This window comes from Tyto alba, unplaced genomic scaffold, assembly GCF_018691265.1.
Source record: "Tyto alba isolate M040663 unplaced genomic scaffold, T.alba_DEE_v4.0 Super-Scaffold_38, whole genome shotgun sequence".
Taxonomy (NCBI): domain Eukaryota; kingdom Metazoa; phylum Chordata; class Aves; order Strigiformes; family Tytonidae; genus Tyto; species Tyto alba.
Genome location: NW_024881313.1, coordinates 2,316,770 through 2,338,003, shown reverse-complemented (window position 1 = coordinate 2,338,003; position 21,234 = coordinate 2,316,770). Strand labels below are relative to the sequence as shown.

General features: G+C 35.0%; 1 protein-coding gene across 4 annotated transcripts in view; it reads right to left on the bottom strand.

Annotated features, from left to right (window-relative positions):
- The window catches only part of TBC1D5 (TBC1 domain family member 5), a 322,975-nt gene that overhangs the window by 292,585 nt on the left and 9,156 nt on the right, over nt 1-21,234 (bottom strand). For all 4 annotated transcript variants that reach the window (XM_032991381.2, XM_032991383.2, XM_032991382.2 and 1 more), the window contains exon 2: nt 4,460-4,521. The gene's annotated coding sequence lies outside the window, so the exon portion shown is untranslated. The remainder of the gene's footprint in view (nt 1-4,459; nt 4,522-21,234) is intronic.

Sequence of the window (21,234 nt, the reverse complement as noted above, 5' to 3'; positions counted from 1 at the left end):
TACATGTGTGTAGCTAGTAATAAAGCTGCTTACTGTTAAAAGGCTGTTGGGGTTCAATATTGAAGTTAAAATTCACAACGTACTATGTGAATGTTTAACCATGCAGCCATAATATCTTCTTATGTTCTTTCAGATAAAAAGGTACATCTTCCATACAGTGAAAGATATGTATATAAATGTACAAATACGTTGTTGTGAGGAGGAGGATATTTTAATAATGTAACAGGATGATTCAACTCTATTACTTTCAGATGTCCAACACAAAAACCCTGTGCTTCTCAATAACCCACTGTTGCCACCAACATTACACTCATAAGCTGCTATCATCATACCACTGCTTCCCACAATTACACTATTTCCTCTCAAATTCACATCTTTCTGCAACTTGTCTCCCTGTAAGATCCTTAGTTCACGCCAAGATAAACTGCTTACTCCTTTCTGACCATGCTATAGAGTGCAATCCTGGACTTATCACGGTAACATCTTGCTGGCTGTACCTTTTGCCTTTTGCAGACATCCCCTTTCTAGGCAGTGCTGCAAAGATTTTTCTGTGAAACATGCAGAATTTCTACCAGCTTGAGGCTTTCTTGGTTTTTAGCTGAGGTCTTACTACTACCCATATTTTAAATAATGTTTGCATCATTTCTTTTTAAAACATCATGCTTTCATCACTGTCGGCTCTGATCAATCCTACATCCTTTAACACAGACTTCCAAAATGCACTGAAAGCAGCTACCCTAAAAAGTGCAACAGAACTTGAATATTCGTTTTACAAATCCAATGTATGTGTTTGGTTACAAATACTGGAGTATTTCTCTAGTACTTCCTTCAAAGGACTTCTTTTTTAATACTTGTAAACTTTGATTTGAGAGAGTGCTGATCCCTATTCTGTGAAGCAAACTAGCGTCATTAGGATGACAAAATCAAGTCTTATTGTGGCAAGAAGAAACATCATTTAGTGTCAACAACACACTGCTATTGATTTGAACTCCTCCTTGCCTCACGGGTGAAATAACAAGCTCCTGCAAACAGACTCTCTAAGCATACCAATAGAGGAGAGAGGCAAGAAAAATACTAAAAATGGCTGTATTAAAGATACAACAGGAAATATATGACTCATGAGATGTAAATTCTTTTATCTGTATGGAATAAATTGAAGAAGAGCTTAATATGGCTTCTGCAATTTCTATGGAGTTAGATTAGAACAGAAATACACCTACCAATAATACACCAGATTTAGGCTTCCCAACCAGCATCTCCTAACTGTTCAGCACCCTCTGTGAAACAAGCCAGCTTCATTTTCATTATCTAATACGTGACTATTCAAGTTTTTAAAATTACACCTTATTTTAGCATCCTGGTTGGCCATTTCAATGTAAGATGGGGGACTGATTGAGCATACAGCATAAATTATCCTTTCACATACTGGCAGGGTCTCTTTAAAACAGAGCTAAGAAACAGTCTGTCAACATGGACAGGTTCGCTCTTTTTCTATTTCTGAACAAGAGACTGCAATTTTCAGAAAAAAAATACATATCTTTGTTCTTAAAAGATACAAAAAATAATAAATCCATAGTTAGTCATGCAACATCAATATAAATACCACTTTGCACATTAATAGTTCTTTTCCTAGAATCTAAAGTTATGCCTTTAAGCAAATTTGCAAACCAAAAAAGTATAGTGAGATGAAATACTACTTGTGTAGTTGAACTCCAAATTTAAGCTAATTTCAAACACTTCTGTAGCACTGAAGTCAGAATGCTAGAATCCCACAGCCCAGCTCTTAAGATGTGAACAAAATAATACACAAGGCATAAAAAATTATTTCAAGATAACTTCTTTTTAAAAACACTGAAGTGTATGGAACAAAGCTATTTTCATATCACATCCAGAAAATGGATGAGGTGTGAAAGAAATCTCTTGTTTAATGTGACCTTTGGCTGTACTTTCACTTGTCATCATTATGAAGTAGCTACTTTCAGTGCCAACACATAAGCTGCGTTATATTACCCTATAACAGTAGTAGCACGTCTTTCAGGAAGTGTTTCATACTCCGAGAAACTGGTGGCAGAATGCACTGACAGCACTTACCTTTGTAACTGCTTATAATAGGTCTTATTCAACAATAAGACCTCATTTACACAAGGAAATACGAGTGACTGTACTAAATTTCATAGAGCATGTCGCATAAACTAGTATATGTTGAGGAACTCCCTTGGAGTTCTCAGCTTCAGTGAAAACATTCAAATAAGGAGAAATGTAAATTTCAGATTGGAACTCTGCCCCAAATAATAATATTCAGAGCTCTGTTACTGTGCACAGACCAAAAATACTGCATCAAGATCTGCAACATACTTCACTTTTCTTAACGTATGTAATTAAGAAAATATTTCTGAAAAGCAAATGAATTTAAAATTCGAGTAAGTTTAATAAAACAAATATGACAAATTTACGTTTTATACAATGGTAGCAAGCTGCAGAATAAAAATCAGTAGCTATCATTATCTGAAGCTGTTCATCTAACACCATAAAGGGAAAAACCATTGATACATACTGTACACACATTTTTATCCATGTGTATAAATCAAAGGAAACAGCTTCCTTTAAGGCAAGCATATGAAGATACTAAAGCAAGATACAAATTAAATATTCATACATTCAATATTTCAAAATAAGGAATTTGGATATACACATGCATAATTTAAGTTCTATAGTGAAACCTGTCTACAGAGGCCATTTCTACTGTATTTCAACAGCATTGAAACTTGAAATGTACAATGCAGCTTTTCCACGCTGTGTTAAAACTTTAAAGTATATAGTAATTCATTCCAAGCACTAACCATAGAATAAAGTCCACATTATGCACACGGCACTTCTGCAGAGGAACCGCCGCTTTGCCCTATTCATCACAGCTCTGAATCAGAGCTCTCAGTCACAGCCCTCTCCTGCAAGGTGGCTTCTGATTGCCCAACGAGTTACTCACTGAGGTCAAACAGGCAACTTCAGGTAAGAGGTTCACCCATCCTGAAAAACCCATCGGTCAGAACTGACTCCAAGTCAAACTCTGATCCCAGGCACCTGTTTTAAACTCCGTAGAGCTGGTGCTCACACATGAACCCTAAAATTGGTGCTTACACTGCTTTTATACATTCACTCGAGCCACTCAACACTTACTCAAGGAGTAAAAGATGAGATTTCAGACCCTTTTAATTGGCAAGAGGAAGCAATACAAAAACAGGCTTCACAGCAATATGTTGTGCACTAGGAATAATTCTTTGTGATCACAGAACCTGAGAGTACTTTACATACAACAACACAGACGTGTTAAATTTTCAGAGCTTACAAATTCCTATGCATGCAAAAAGCACTGTGGGGAAAAAAACCCTACTTCCTACCTTCCCCCCTCCAAACATACCTTCTCCTGCATGTGTCTAGACATGCAACCATTCCTCCACATATATTTAAAACCTTGCCGCTAAAAAGAAACTCTCCATACGAGTTATTAATGTGAATACAATATTTTCCTATTAAATGTATTAGTTCAAATATCAAGAGTCTCATTTAAAAAACATCCATTTTATTGGGATAAAAATATCTCAAGCTAACCTAAAGAATAACTGAAGGGTACTTATTAAGGTAAAAAACAGAACTACTCTGTTTCTTCAAGTTTTAAGGTAAACATTTATCCTTGCTCCTTAAAGGTCACTCATTTGATCTTGACACATCTATGAAATAATAGAAGCAAAACCTAAATAAGTAGAAAAGTGATATTAAGCAATATAAAGCTAAACAAAATTAGTATCTACATGGTAAATTACTTCATTGAAAACCATCTATGGATTCTGCAAAGAATATACTTTTGCCTTAGAGCTAGTACTTTAATTTTCAAGAACCAAGAAAAAAAAAAAAAAATCAAAACTAGTCAGTAACAATGCAGCGTCGAAAAGCAATAAACTCAAAATTAAGTTATAAATAATTTAAAGCATGTCATGAAGATGTATTAATAATTCATCAGATAAATAATTTACTAAATAATCAAATAAATAAATAATGAAATACATAAATAAATCAGCAAATAAATAATTCTGCAAAATAACCTAAACAATAAGTCACTAAAACAAATGACAAACCTACAAAACTACAATGATTTTCTAAATTCTGATAGTTTTAAACAAACAAATGTATACAAACTAGATCAATCTTTGGTGAATAGAGGAATATTTTTCACTGCTATTGGTAAATTCCTGATTACACTGCACAAGGATACAATTTTAGATTTTACAAGAGTGCAGTTTTTCCCTTGTAAATTATTAACATGATTGCTACAATACATCCTGCTCTGTATTTTACACATAATCCCTTTATGTAGCTCATTTTTCCCCCAAAAAAATGAAAATCTCTTTACACCATTCTTAATTCAAGTACTTTTTTTTTTTTTTTTTCTGGGTGCAGTACTTACAATACTGCAATAGCCTTCTTAGTGGTTCTCTCACTGTCTTCTGCAAACCTTCAGAAGTTTTGCTGCAGGGGGAAAACAAGTAGAATAACCTTAATTATTACAGATGGTATCTCATTCATTAGCGGATGACAACATTTTATTTGAAAGCACAAGAAAAGCTGTTTTGTAATTCTACAAAGCAACTTAATGTGAAACAACCATTACAGTTTGCAGACTACCAAAAGTTTTTAGAAGTCTTTGGTGGAACGAGTTCAAGCAGACTGAGGCCTGTTTCTTGTATTTAAGCTGACACACAATCTGTGCAAACTGGCACTAATTCAGATGTAAAGACAAACCACGAGAAGGACAAAATACTTGGCTGACATCTAATGTTATCCTTGATTTTGGAAGTTCATAGTCCTTGAAAGAATACAGTGAGATCACTTAATATCCACTATCTAAGTACACTCACAATTTAATTAGAACACTGCACTCCAAAGCCAACAGTGGTACCACAAAGGTCAAAATCCACTCATGTCCTGAATCAATTTTCATTCTCCATTTATTTTAATGATTAATATTGACAGTCGCCATAGTTTTCTTCAAAGTGGTATTCCGTAAACATAGCAGTTAAAGAAATGTGCCAGAAGTGTAATCATGTTAACAACTTCTATCCATTCTGTCAAAAAGGTTTATTTGCTTTCTTCCATAACTTACATTAGAGGAAAGAGCGAGACACAGTTTTATAAACCATGCCACTGACACGGATTCCTGATTTCTGTACAGAACTGTAAAAATGAATGGATACATCAAACGTCAAACCTGAGGTTATATATTATATATACTTATGGTTTTTTGCTACTTGGTTCAAAGAAAATCAGTATGCAGTGTTGTTTCTGCAGGTAAGATCTCAAATGGTTGGTGGTGTTCCTGTATTTCAGCATTTAAAAGTATAAAGGATAATTTACTCTTAAAACTACCTGGGAACATTATATTTAACAACTCTCAAATTCTCTTTAGGGATTATATAAGGAAACACTTTGCTTAATCATAAATTTTATATTTATCTTGGCTAAACACCCTCCTTTGGATAGACTGCCATGTTTTGTCAAGAAAAATCAGCGCAGTGGAAATGAAGTACTTGTTCTGTTGTGTGGTCATTCAAAAGAGTATGTAGAAGTAATGTAAATGTGCACCAGCACTGCTGATAATTTCACGCTCTCATGCACTCATTTCAATTTGCTTTAAAAAGGACTATTCCTCCTGGCTAAATATAGTCATCATGAAAAAGCATACCTCCCCTTTGAGCTAATAACACTGCAAGCCCCAAAACACAAGAGTACAAAAAACTTCTATATTTTAAGGAATCTGAAGCACTTTCTTCTCACAATATACGTTTCTGAAATGGGACAAAGGGGCTTTTTTTGCTAGTGCCCAGATTTCTGTTTGAGAATGACAATTCATTCCCACACCACATCTGCGAATTCCATTCACCCCCAAAGCAAATCATATATATCCCAAATTCTTTTTTGAAGTAATGGATCCTTGCAAAAGCAGTGTATGCCTTCACACATTAAAAGATTTTGAGGGTTACTGGGACATACAATGTCTCAGGAATGATCCTGAGGTTCTGGAACCAGACCTTCTCTAGTCTCTGAAGTACCACTTAGTCATAGATAATCGTCCTTCATCTGCAGCTTGGCAGCCTCCGGTAGCAATGTGACTTTTCACCAATGAGTTACAGTAGAGCTAAATCTGTAGTTACAGTCAATGATGCCTTAAAAACACGTTTTTTCTTCCTCTTAAAATTTACTTAGTTTCTAATTACTTCCATGTTTAATTTGGCCTTCTAATCTATAGTTACAGAATTGACCTCCTCACACAACTATTTTTGTCGAAGTTAGAGGGTCATAATTCCTTGCTCAAGAAAAGACATGTAAATCATTTAAAGAAAGCACACAAAACAGCCAATGACGTGGGATACAGCCACCTTTCTTCCTCTTGCAAGCAAATGTACATTCCATCCTACACAAGAGGTGGAGGACAGAAACTGAATTTGACTCCATTCCTCAGTTCTGCCAGCTGGTACTTTCCTCCCTAAACCCTCAAATATAGTTTAGGTGCCTTTACTCAACAGTTCATACAAAAGATTGGTTAATAGAAGACTGAAGCAAAAGGCAGTGCCCTTCAGATGTACTTCACAGAGCAAGAATACCAGAAATTCAGTAATTCTGTGTGTTTCGTACTCTGCCCAGTCTGAATGCTACAACAACGAGGCAATCTTGCTAGTATTCGAATTAATTTGGGTGATAGTGCAAGGAACTGGATTGTACCCCATACTCAAGAAAAAATTTCCAATATTTACAATGGCAAGATTATAAATAAGGCTCACAGTAAAAAACACCGAGCAGCAAGATCTTCTATCCTCCACCTTTTGATACTACCATCATTAGAAAGTTTCTTAGTTTGCAGGTACAAATCAGATCAAAAGAAACCATATACAGCTGCTTCTTCCCTTTGGGAACTAACTCATGAACGACAGAAATTTTAGAAAGAGATTACCATATAAATTCAAAATTTAAGACAGGAATTTTTTTTCTTTTTTTAATATTCAGGAGTAAATGCAGAGGAAAAGAGAAAAGGCTGGACAGACACACTTAACCAAATTACAGGTAATGTAAGGTAAGGTACTGACCACTATATTCTGACTCACATTTCAAGGATTCTTTGAATTGTTATGAGTTCCATACAACATTTCGCATTATCAATGAAAAAAAAATAATACTGCAATGAATTATTATATTCAGGAACTCAAATAATACGTAAATCCTTTACAGGCCAGAAGCCTCATTCCTTCTGCCACACTTCCCTCCTTGTATTTACTACAATTGATCAATTAGATTAAAAATCAGCTGTTTGGTCCACTCCACATGGAAAGATACTTTTGTGACTCAGTACTTCATTAAAAATTTTAATATATCTCTGATTTTTATCATAAAAAGAAGTGCTTATTATACATACTGTATAAGTCTAACTAAAAACTGTAAAAAGTAACCCAGTCTTACAATCAGTTAAAGGATAATTTTTAGTATGTTTCTAGTAAGAATTTTGAGTATTTCTTGAATAACTTTTAAACCTGCTTCTTCCAATTGCCTCTTAGTAAAAAATCAATTTTAAAATATTATAACTTATATTAAAATGTTAAATCCCGAACTACTGAATCAACAGCTATCAATACAACACATAGCTTGTTTGACTGTTATGACCCACATTTCCTGGTCGATTTTTAGATAAAAACAAGCAGATTACTAGCAAAGGTTTATCTCAAATTCCCACATGTACAGCATGCCACATTAAATATATGCAAATCAACCTCTTTCTCCTCTAGTTTTTTTGAGCTGACAACTCATATGACCTGAAGCCATGGTTAACGATTACAATTATTTGACTTTCATATTTATACAATCAGTCATCAGATATGCATGTTAATTGATTTTAACAGATAGTTTTGTATTCTAATGATCAACAGCAAGCGTACATTTTACCAACCTCTTGATTTATAAGAAAATAAAACTTACATCAGTTTTCACAATTAACCCTTTATTGTATTGATTTTGCGATATTCACTCCAGACTGCTCCATAATATGTTAACCTGAAAGTACTCCAAACCATAGGATCTTTAGTGTGGTAGCAAAATCTGATTTTCCAATTAAAGACACTCTTCTATTGTGTTTAAAAAACACAATTACTACCCTATTTAAACAATGTATTACTATTAATTAGAAATGATGAAACGTAATTAATGCTTAAATAAATGGACTAGGCAAAAACTTAATTTACAGCTATTTCATATCCACATTTTGCTACTTAAAGTTATTGTCTCTTTTTCAAAGAGCCTTAGTCATGAGCTTCTTGATTCTAATAAGCCCTCAAATGTCATATACATGACAGTACAACCCTACACTTAAGATCCCTATTTCTCAAATAATATGCTTAAGGCCAAAGCACTCCTCTGTTGCCATCAGAAAATGTATTACTGAATCGTTTTTTTTGGTTTTTTTTTTACATGGTTGAGAATTTATTCATTGCAATTACATTTTTTATTTCAGATGGCCTATTTACTGAAACATCAAATACAAAATTACAAACGGCACAGATACACACACGAAAGACTACTTTGTAAGTTTATACAGTGTGCAGTGGTCACCTTACACAATTAATGGTGGCTGTTCTTTAAGGATATTCACATGAAAAAGAGCAGATACTGCATCTTACACTCAAAAAATTCAGATCATGTCTTATTCCATAGAAGGGCTCTCCCAGTTTAGGCCTTCATTGTTGCTGGACTAAAGGCTTATGCTCCGATTTTGGGAAAGCAAGAGCTACCAAATCCCTTTCTCTGTATATTTTAACACTTCTACAGATATTTTAATTTCTGCAAAATGCAGAATCTTTCTACTTTCTATAAATGACTGAATGAGGTGCTGAGTCTACTCATCTTTTATCCGGGTTAGTGTTGTACACTTCAAGTTCTGCTACCATTCTGGTTTTGGCTGTCTGTTCCAGTTAATACGAAGTGAAATTTAACCTTTATGAGATTTTGAGGTACATTCTCCAGAACAAAAAGCAGCACAGAGGCATTAGAGCACTCATCTCAGATACAGAATGCTGATTCAAGTTCCTATGATGTATCACACAGAGAAGAAACTTAAAGCCATGTTATCACAATCATGAACAAGGACTTTAACTTCTAAAACACTGTTTAATGGACTTTTCTGTTTTTTAAAAGGTCTTGATTTCATACTGAACATAATGAGAAAGGTATTGAATATATGATAGGATTCTGTTGCTTTCTTTATAGTTATTTTCATTGAACTAAGGTCTTGCATCATGGTAAATACTGATAATGTAAAAAAATTCTCTTCAGTATTTCCCTTATTGGGAAACACCTTCTTGGTCTTCAACAGCCCTTAATTTCATCCTGAACATAATGAGAAAGTTTGGGGGTCTGCAGAAAGAGGAAATCCATCCCACTCTAATCACCACCCCAGTTTTAACATCACAACTATCAACACAGAAAGACCCTGCTTTCTTTTGTATGGCACAGTACTATGAGTTAACCACCTTGAAGACTTATAAAGTAAGTAACCTTGAAGATTTATACTTTTGTGGCCAAGGCAGACCTTAAGATAAATGGAAGGGTGAAGTAAAGATCCAGAAGTAATATGTGAGACTCCAATAGAAATGACAAGAAGAAAATAGGGGGAAATAAAAGGTAAGACAAATATACTGAGAAAAAAAATCTACCTATATACTTTATGTGTAAAGACCTAATAAACTTAGAAAATAGATATAATTCCTAGTTTCTAAAAATGCTTGATATCCTCTACTTCTCTTTAAATTTGACGATGTTAAAAATTACAGTCCTGGTCACGTCAGGTATGGAGAAAAACAAGTAAAATTTAACAAATGCATAAGTATGGGCTGACTGAGCCAAAGCAGTCCTACTCTGACTCATACATACAGCACATTCCTTTAAGTTTAGAATTAACATCAACATTTTCACAAGATGCCTGAACTTAGATTAAGGTGGAAACAAAAAAAAAAAAAACAAACAAACAAAAAAAAAAAAAAGAAAATACTGTTTACCACACACTATTTTTAAAAAGTGTGTTAATTGCTCATCATAAAGATCAATGATTAAAAGCAGCATATGACTAACAATACTTACTCTATTTATTAAAAACCAAGAGGAAACAAAAAGTAGAAAGCAACTGGTAACATCTTCTGATGACAACTTTTACATAAAGAATTTCAACTACATTAAATACCACAGTTAGACATTAAATTAAGGCTATGAGCAGAAAGAAGACCATTAGAATGCATCCTGGGAAATGATAAAGTAGCACAGCTAGAAAATGTCCAGCGCCAAGACAAACACTGTGAGTGCAGTAATAGCATGCCACCATCCAGACCACTACGGCCAGACTCTTAAGGTGATCATGCAAGGAGAACTGGGGAAAAAAAAACATCCAGAAGCTCAATAAAAGTGGCTTAGTATCCAACTATCACTGCATAATCTTAGTCACAAAAATGAAGTCGAGATGCATGAAATATAGAAAATCATTTACTGTACTGGCCCTGCTGCACAGTAAGATGTTCTTTTACACTATTTTACACATAACAAAGAAACATGGAAATAGATAAGTTTAATACAACTAGGTAGGTAAGTTCAACTATCTGTATACAAAGGTGAACCAATTTGATTAGAAATCATCAAGGATAACGGGTTTCCATTGTCCTTGATGTAGAAAGTATAGCCTTTATGATGTTTCGTTAACTTCACACCAAAAATACTTAACTATTTTGTAACTCATTGTATAACCTCAACAAAGGAAAAATATATTATCTACCAGCTGGATCAGTTCCATACAGCCATATAAACTCCAGCAAAGGTGTAGGCATGGAAAGAAAATATCAAAAAAAAAGACAACAAGAGGAGGACAAAGGACTATTGCTCATTTTGATGACAAAATTATCTAAGCCAACGCACAGGTCATCTAAATGTGATAAAACCCACATTAATAGAACCCCAAAGTGTCAGTTTGTGAAATGGAAAACCTTATGCCACCTCCAGAATGTTTTATTTCTACCAACATCAGTAACAGCTGCACTCCCTAAATCTCACTAAGTTAATGACTTAACAAGATCATTATGACTGCATTACATTACATCTTTGAATTAGGTTTGAATATCCAAAAAGTCACCGTTATAATGGTGACAAAGTTTCACTGGACTTATTAAGAAACTGATTAATAAGAACAGCAATAGTTCGCTTGCATAAAACTGGCCCACTGCTTTGATGCTGCCTGTCTACAGCAAAGTGGCACAAGACATGGAAACTTCACTGATAAAAAACAAAAGGCTGCCGAGTTTCTCTTGGAATGACTGAGTATTTCACACAGAAGCATCAAGTTAGTGAATGCAAACCACAGCAGAAAACTGCTGAAAATTTCAACCCTGTTAGTGGATAGATGAATTTAGGGAAAAGGATGTAAGCATCATCAACGTAGGAAAAAATTGCTGGGTTTTATTTTAAACATGCTTAAACTCAATGTTTTAACTTAAATATTTAAGAATGATTTTAGTCTGTAAATTTTACATCTCTTGCCACCTGAAGCTGGTGATCCAAATGTCTAGAATAGCACATTTGGAATGCTGAGTTATATTAACATCATACTAACTATAGCAGTTCAATTTCAACAAATTTTTCTGGGTTTTTGCATAGCACTGAATAAATGACTCTGGAATTAGCTTACTTTTCTTGTAGGCATTATACAAGATTATTTCTTAGTCTCCTCCTCTTTGATTTAGTACACCTCTTAAGATAATTTATTAATGTTTTGGATATCTCATTCATCATCCATTATTACTGGTGTCATAAATTAGAAGAATGGAACAAAGCACTGGACTATACACTTTTTCCATATTCATCAATAAAATAGCCACCTCTGTTAGCACGCACTGTACAAAAGAAGTTGGTTTATCCACTAGAGTGAGACCAGGAGCACTTTTTTAACTCAAATCCTCAAACAGATCATTAGATTTATAGTATAGTATGTTATTAATTAAGTAAAAATCTGGACTTCACTTTTAAATGTAAAAGGATAGAAACACCTGGTCTGCAAAAGACAAAAGCACGTGTCAAATATTGTCATGTCCTGTAAGTTATCCAGACAACTTAGAAGGCTGATGAATACCAGTCTTATATGAAAAAAAAAAAAAAAAAAAAAAAAAAAAGAGGATTAATCATTGAAAATGCTGTAATTTTTCCAGCATCCTATAAAACAGTAAAAAGGGGAGGAAAGATTCATCTAACAGAAACCTTAATGGCAGCATTTAGGTCTGTGATTTTACTTCTCAGAAGACAAGTTACCCAAACCAGTGGTAAGCAGGAAAAACAAAGTGCCTTACCATCACTTTTTTTTTTTCCCCCCCCCCTTTTTTTCCCCTAAGAAAACCTAAACACAAAGGACATTGGAAAAGACAACTGTGAAGATTTCTAGAAGATTTTCAAGATAATGATAATTAATGGGAATCCTATAGATAATAAGCTACATAGGAGTTACTGAGCTATATAAAGTACCTGAAGGAAGACAGAATGTTATTATGAGAATATTAACTACTGGTTTAACAAGATCATTATGCCTGCATTAAATTACATCTTTGAATCAAGTTTGACTATCCAAAAATTGACTTTTTGTTCTTTTAGGCAAAGACTCAGTTGATATATTTTGGACACATTCACTGTTTACGTTCCTTTAACTACAGTAAATCTCTCATTAAGGCAAATTAATATTTTACATGATATAACAGTACTGCACTCACCTCTTCTAACTGTTACATGTAAAGTCTGAGCAAGTTTAGTAATTCATTAATGGAATCAGATACAGAATTTAAGTTCTTAGAAGAAAAGGATTACACCTGTTAGATTTAAATTGGGTAAAGTGTTTCAGATTAGCAACTGTGTATCCAATTTCTAGATGGGGGAAAAACAGTTGTTTTTTCTTTTTTAGGCATTACAGATTAGGTATTTCAGGCTCCAACGTGAGCTGAAAACAAAATAACTTTTTCCTACTAAATAAAAACTCTTTCACTGAGCCACCTCTAAATTAGGACTCTTGTTATTTTCCATGTAGAACCTTCACTACCTATAGTAATTGATGATTGACAAAACATACTTGTACCAATGCTGTTTAAAGCTAACTCAACTAAAAACAGGACTTTATTAAACCTGTTCTCCCGTGACCAATGAAAGTGCTCCAGCAACTGAGGTAGTAGCCAAGAAAATAAAGTGTTGGCTATGGTACCACTATTCCATCACGAAAGCATTTTGTTGATCTGGTGTTTCCAAACCATCTGAGACTTTTTACCCTTCCTGGTCTTTTTGTTTGCTGAGTGGAAAACTTAACACCTGCATGGAATTGTTCACAGAACTTCAAATCAAGGGAACACGCACTGCCGATTTACCCAAGAACAACTCCAATATATTAATCTGGGGATGCATGGAAAAAGGTTTATCTTTTCCTCATCCTAAAAAGATCACTTTCTTATCTAAAACTTTACAACAAACGCCATTGAAGGGTATTCAGAATTACTCAATCTTCATTATTTTCCAGGTAAATAAGCAATAACCTGTTCTCTATTCTGAATACGTAATTTCACTTGTTAATGACAGATTTCAACATTAATTAATGAATGTGTGGAAGTACTGAAAAGTCTTAGAAATAATGCTTTAGCTTTCCCCATATGGAACTTGGAATACAAGAGGCAAATTTCCTCAAATAATTATGCCAACATAACTTTGCTTTAACTCTTGTTACCTAATTAACATAACTTTCAGACCTGTTGAAAATATCATCAATGAACAATAAATTGCACAGTGAATAGACACAAACGACTGAGAAGTAAATGAAGATAACGTTTGGTTAGAACACGGACTAAAAATTAAAAAACAAACAAACAAAAAAAAAAACCTCAGTGGAATCTAGAACTAAGTAATTTTCTTTTTTTAAACTTATTTTTATTAAAGGTTCTGACAGACACAGCATCCTGTCTTCTTTTTAATATTAGAGATCCAGAAGGCTTCAGATGTTTATGTAACTGCCAGATATTATCAGTATCCACAGACGTTGATTCTTATGGTGGTTTTAAGGGACATCACTGTTATGTTCTCTAATCACTGAAATTACATGAAATTTAAACCTTGGCTTCTCAGCAACATCCTATCCTCTAAACCCTGCTGAGTACCTGTTCTCAGACAGACACATATTTTTAAGCCCCATCTATTAGAACGTTCATTCACATAGCTCATCAAAAGCACACATGGACCTGCAATTACCTAACACATTTATCAGTGGGAAAAAAAAGGTCAAGCGGGACATTTGAAATCCAGTGACTACAAAGTAGTGGTTAACTGCAGAAGAACTGAGAAGACAACATCCTGAAGCAAGCAGACAGGCAGCAGTGCAGGGCAGAAGCTGATACCATGAGGACCAAGGATAAACCCCTCCACCATATGTGGCTGTGATACGCATTTTCTCGACACAATTATTACCACTAGTAAAGAAGTTTAGTACAGCTACATGATTTAACAACTGTTAAACCAATACTGTTAAAATTCAAAATCCACTAGAAACATAATACAAATTGTCGCAAAAAAATAGGGCTTGTTTATTCCTCATTACAGTGTCAGTGAGTCAAAGAGCTGATCTTAAACAACAAAAGCCTGACAGAAGAAAATGCCTCTAGCTCTGTCAGACTCCTGGAAAAGAAACTCAAGGCTCAAATGATTGCGTTGATCTTTGACTGAAACTGTAAAACAAATCACTTTCTTCAAAGCCAAACATAACACCGCAGCCAACCATAAGGAATCCTTTAGCTTTTCCACACAATGAATTTTTGATGTCATAAGCTCTGGATACTTTTAATCATACTAAAAAAGCATTAGCGAGGCAAATGTAATATGACCTAGGCCAATAAACAATCATGGGACTGTTTTTTCTGACTAACCTTACTTTTCCTTCTCTCACCTAAATTCCAGTACCAAGAGTTTTTAATAATACATACTTTAAGGTTTTAAACAGCTTTTAAACAATTTTTCTTTCGCTATCTAAATCTGAACAATTGTTCAGATTTGTTCACTGACTAAACTCCAAAGTATCCATATTTTATTAGTCACATGGAGATCATATTGCTACCCACAAGACTTCAAGATAAAACACTTCATTGACACAGATCAGAATCTAAAATTCATCCCATTAAAAGACTAGTGTCCTTAAGATATGTTATTTCATGCTCTTAATTCAAATAAAGGTAATTAAAAATACCATATTTTCTGTTCAGAAGTTATCCTTAGTCATTCTTCCTGACCTCCTGATTCTCAGCATCATCTCTAATGTCCTAATTCTGCCCACCCTTACTTCACAAGCAATTCTAATTTAAAAAAAGCCTACATTCACTAAATCCTTTTCAATGTATCTTCCAGTGTAATTTTACATTGTATTTACAAGATTTCTGCCACTACTTATCAAAAATCAGATTCATCAATGTCTACTTTTGAATTTTAGATATGTTTTCAAATAAAATCTTAACTTAATGTTAACCTACTGCAGACGCCATAACCACTACAGAAGAGTAACAGCAGAAATAAACAGTTAATGACTAGAAACAGAGCCAGAAACAATGGAAAGACAATAGTTTAACTTAACTGATTGGCGCACACCCTCTTCTTCCCACCTCTCAGCTCCAGTAAATTCATCTTCATTATAACTATACTGGCGCGTTCAAGTTTGTTTAGCTGCAGGTCCTTCCATCACTGAAGTCAACAGTGAATCCACTCAAGACTCACAAGTACAGACCAATTTTTTTCTACATGGAACAAATCTTAAGCATCCAGAAGCCCAGGACTTCAATGTTTGACTTAAACATTTCACTACATGAACTAAGTGCTTAATCAGCAAGCATCCAGAAAGTAATGCATTATTTCACTTAGCCACACCAGCACTTTATTATCCATTTTACGTAAGAATTCTAACAATAACAAGTATATTATTTCACATGCAGCAAAAACATACAGGCAACCAACAGATATTTCCTCTGACCCCTGTCAGATCAATTAATTTCCCTAAGAGAAACAAATGCTTTCAGAACATTAAAGCAAGAAAACAGAAATCCTCTCAAATGCTAGAAAAAGCCAAAGAATATATGCTGTGAGGAAGTGAACTAGGTTTAAAAATAAAACTCCATTGAAGCAATTCTCCATACTACTGTTAAAGCTGTTTTCAGTAAGGTACAGGATTATACACAATACTTCACAGTAAACCAATTTCATCAAATCATATGCTTGCCAGAAAGAGATGGCATAGGCTACCTATCCAGAGTGCTTACCATTAGAAATATCCACTTCATTTTCACCTTAAATTTCCACATACAATGCAAATAATACTTATTAAAAAAAAAAGAAATAACTTAACTAAGGTAATCAGTTAAAGTCCAAAATCTAAATAGGAAGCCAAGGCAACCATTAACAGTAGGAATAATGCTGATCTAAGTTTTATACCCTGTACTTCCCAATATTCCATACTTTTACTAATGCAAAATATATCAACTTAGAAAATGTATCCTAAAGTTAACATTTTTATAATGAGGGATTACTTTCAGGATCAAAAGAGGTGCACTATGAATACTAATTTCACATCATCTAAAATATAAAAAGAAATCTGCTGCACCTACATCTTCTAGTCACATGACAAGACAATGTGAAGATTACATCATTTGGGAATTACCACCACAGTTGTGCGTTTAACTATTAGTCGGGATCACCATTCAAAGGCCTAGTTACTCATTCACCTCCTTTATTCCACATGCTGGACTAGAGATTCCTCAAACAAAAATTCTCAATTCACTGACATTACAGATGATCAAGTGAGTTGAGCTGAAGAACTAAAACACAAAGTAAACGTTTGTAATAAATCCACATCTTTATGTTTACTCCTGCCTATTTCAAAACTTTGTTGAGCTCTCACGGCCCAAGTCTAAGAATGAACCATTTCACTAGCTGTAATACAAGACCAACTGCCACAACATTATTTTTATTCATAAATCAGCAACTGAGGGTAGCAATGCCTAACAAGTAGACTTTAGTTTAGTAAATACAGCTCACCTGTAGGTCTGCAGGGAATCTCTGATGGACTAAGGCAGCACTAACAGCATGGCAGAAGAAAGCTCACATGGTAAGCTATCATAAAACAGTTTTGTCTAGCTTTCTTCCCACATATGCACATTCCAATGCTGTTCCAGGAATGGCACCTGTCCAGATCGCTCCAGATAACTTCTGAGGATCAAGATACATTGAAAGCAAAGAGATAATTTGCTTATAATACTGTGCATATGTGTAAGGTTTATGTATCCAATTTAAAATTCTAAAATGCTTATATGTATACACAACACCTTTTACACTAACTAAATATTAAAAATCTCCCAGTACCTACTACGGTTTTATGAAAGAGATGTAAATTTAACAAAAACAAAAACAAAAAAAAAAAAAAACAAAACAAAACAAAAAAAAAAAACACAAAACCCGACTCTTTTTTTTTTTTCTTTTTTTTTAATTTAGTAGAGAATTAAGAGAACAGGTGGTACTTGAAAATGCATTTCATGAACTCTCATAACCAAAACAGACTGGGTGATATAAGCATATACATCAAGATCCACCACGGCTGAATGGTCAAAGATGCATGATACCACGTGTAAGTATTTCAATTAATGAATGAGAACAGTTTTTCTTAGTTGGTAATACATTACCAATTAGACTTACACACTGACCATTAAAAAGTGTGAGGACCTGATGTATAAAGAGAAAAATCAAAGCAAAAAGAGAATTCAGCTTTGGGAACACAATCAGGGGACATTCAGCCAAACAAAACAAAGGTAATTGTTCTAAGCAACGCAGAGGTCATTATTTAAGACTTCCATTGCTCCCAGTCAACAGACTGGGTCTAAATTCAGATGCAGCCATCCACATCCAGCACAGTGTTGGGTTTTATTTGCTTATTTTTGTTGATAGCCATTTCCTTTTACATTCCCTGCCAAATGTCACTTGGCGGCATTTGACAATGTGTACAAGAGGGCAGGCTCTGAGCAACCCCCTCGTGGTTACCAGTCACTCCCCACCGTATTTCTGCAGAAGGGCATTTCAAATGAAGGTTTAATTGGGCAAAGGGAAACAAAATTACAGTTTTAATCTCACATCATCACTGTCATTCCCTCTAGATCTAGAGCAGATAGATCTCTGCCATTCCATCATCAACATGCACCTGGGTCGCTAATAAGGGGCGGATATTCCAGACTTGATGTCAGATTTTTTATCTTAGAGAGGTCACACAGAAATTCTCCTCAAGAGACCAGGTTGGCTAAGGACACGGAGAGTTTGGGCTTTTATCTTTTTTTAATTTCATCACAGTTTTTAATAAAATAACAAGTCCCTCAAGAACTGTTGTAACTTATACACACCCACAGATGCAGGAATGCCCAGCAAGGTCCAGTGCAGTTAGATGATCCATGACCAGCTGTCATAGATGAAAGAGCTTACAGCAGGGCGCTGAACTTTGAGCTCTGTCTCTAAGACAGTCCACTTCAGAAACACTGAAGAGGCTGGATGGCAAAGCTAGAGCTCTAAGAAGGTATCAAAGCAAACGTCCTGTGCGGAAAAGAGAGCTTCTCCCTCTGTCTTTCACCTGTGCAAGATGACAGATGTCAATTAAATGTTTTTTCATTTGCTTACACATACATGCAATTAGAAAGCCTGCTTGCATTTCATTTCACTGTCATCCTTTACCTGTGTCTTCAAGTCAATATATCATAATGGTGGCACAGACTTTGAGAGGAACTGACAGCAAAACACAGCTTCAGCCTCAGAAAAGGCAAGTGTTAAATGGAAGTAAAAATACTTTGAATCATTATGCAAAGACTGAAAATACAGAAATGTATCTCAAGTTGCAGGGAGGAGGTTAGCATATCAGATGGGACTACATGGAAAGTCAGAGTATCCAGTGGATGCTATAAGCAGACATAGCAATGAATCACGAGAAACCCATTACTAGCTGCTACAGCAGAATTCTGGTATTGACACTTGTTTCGGTTCCTTCAAAACTAAGCAAAATGAACAAGAATAAAATTGGCATGGCCATAACATTTCACCAAGCAAAATTCTTAACTGTAGACAGGAATTAGTCTCAAGTGAAATGGCGGTTCATTTATTGCTGTCAGTTCAGGATACTTTTCAATGAAGAAATCATTGCAAACTGTAACTCAGGACTTAGAAAGATAAATTCTCTCACTTTGAAAAAATGAAACTGCTACTCAACCTTCACTTACTCTGACATTAACCTGAATAATAATTTTAGAAGTTGTCTGGTCAGGGTGAGCAAGAAACATAAGCTGAAACACAATACTAGCAATATAGAGACTTGCTGGCAACTTGAGTCTTTTTTTTTTTTTTTTTTTTTGAGGAGAAAGTACAGACAGTAGACCAAGCACATGAGAAAGAGTGTCAGTTTAATGTAGTGTACTACTCCACATATCTTTCTTTCTAAAGCAAACTGAGTATTTGAGAAAAATGAGAAATCCTCAACCACTTTTTCTTTCTCAGTCTCAAATACATCTTTGTCACCATTTTTGCCATTCAGGTTCGAAGTAAGGAGGTGATCTTCATCAGCTCCTCTTCATCTTCCAATATATTCAGATCTAATCTGAACCTCTGTTGCTGTTCTTCTTGTTTTTCATAAGACCTGTAAGAGTCAACCTGCCTATACATCTAAAATTCTCATTTTCCCCGCCTACTCACGTGATCCAATTCACCTCCCAATCAATCCATGCAGTGCGCAACCTCTGAAACGCTCATCTCACTGGTTGCCAAATTCTTCAATAACTGTAAAGACAGTCGTCTTTAATGACCAAGCCTCTCATCAGCAATTTTACGTTACTCTTTTTGTCTGCATCTTTATAATTGCATACCATTTTACAATAATTGAAGGTGACTCTACTAAAAACCCTTGTAAAAGTCTGTCTTCCATTACTCCCACAAATGCAGTTAGCCAATACAATCTGCTACAATATCTACAACTGTACCTTTATCGGTAGTGCATTTGTTCCTCCTTGCCCACATTTCTTTTCCAGTGAGCAGTTATGTGGTGCTCAGCTGCCTGATGTGGTTAACCCACAACACTACCTTACAATTATTTCTGTTGCGGCTGGACCTACTCATGGCTTGAAAACACAGAAGCAGAGGAGCTTGACATGGCAGAGGAGCTTGATATGAACAAAAATCAGACAAACAAAACACTGTAAAAAACAAAACAAAAAAGATTAATAGCCAGCAAGGGTTCAAGACACGATCTGTTTTGCTGAGTTTGATTTTATTTAATTCTTCCAGAAGGTGGAATCTCAGAAGTATGCTAGGTTCTTTCATGCTCAGAAAAGTTCAAGGCTGCAAGCATTAGAGAAGAGTAAGAATGCAGAGAAACAGGTAAGAGGGATAGAGGGATCTAAAATAAATGCTCAGTGTCAATAAAAGAAAAAAGGCTATTCAGTGCCAGCTAATAAGCTTTATATTGAAGGTTCTCCTCTTAAACCCACTGGTTTAAGCCCTAGTCACCCACTTCCTATCTGGCCATTCTTCCTTCTCAAGCTTGTATGGCTTAAGCTAGATTGATACTTCTGGAAGGAGATGGTGTGAGTCTGAAGCTTCTGAGCCTAACAGAAAATGAGGGAGATTACTCTGAGTCTTACTGAAAGCTAACTTGAAACACTGGCAAAAGACTGACTGTCTGTATTAGGAGGTGCCTAACATGCTCATGGATAAGTAACACCAGCTCTAGAAAATGAAGTACTCCAGTCACCCTACAAAAATTATAGCATGAGTCTATCAACATACTTTTATCCCAATCTGGGTAAGTTGTTACAAGGAGTAAAATGATGTTCACTCAGCCCAGATTTACCCTCTTCTCAGATAAAATTACTCACAGTGGAAATTATAACCATGACTGATCATACGCTATTACCGTAAATTAACGTAAAAATCTAGTCTCACCCAACAGCTATGAAATAACAACAGCATGCTCTAATTCCTGGCATATGTCAGTTCTGAATACTGACTTACAGGTAGGACTACATACTTTTCTTCTAATATGCAAAGCCTTTGACATTTTATCTAAAATCCCTAAAGACCAGAACA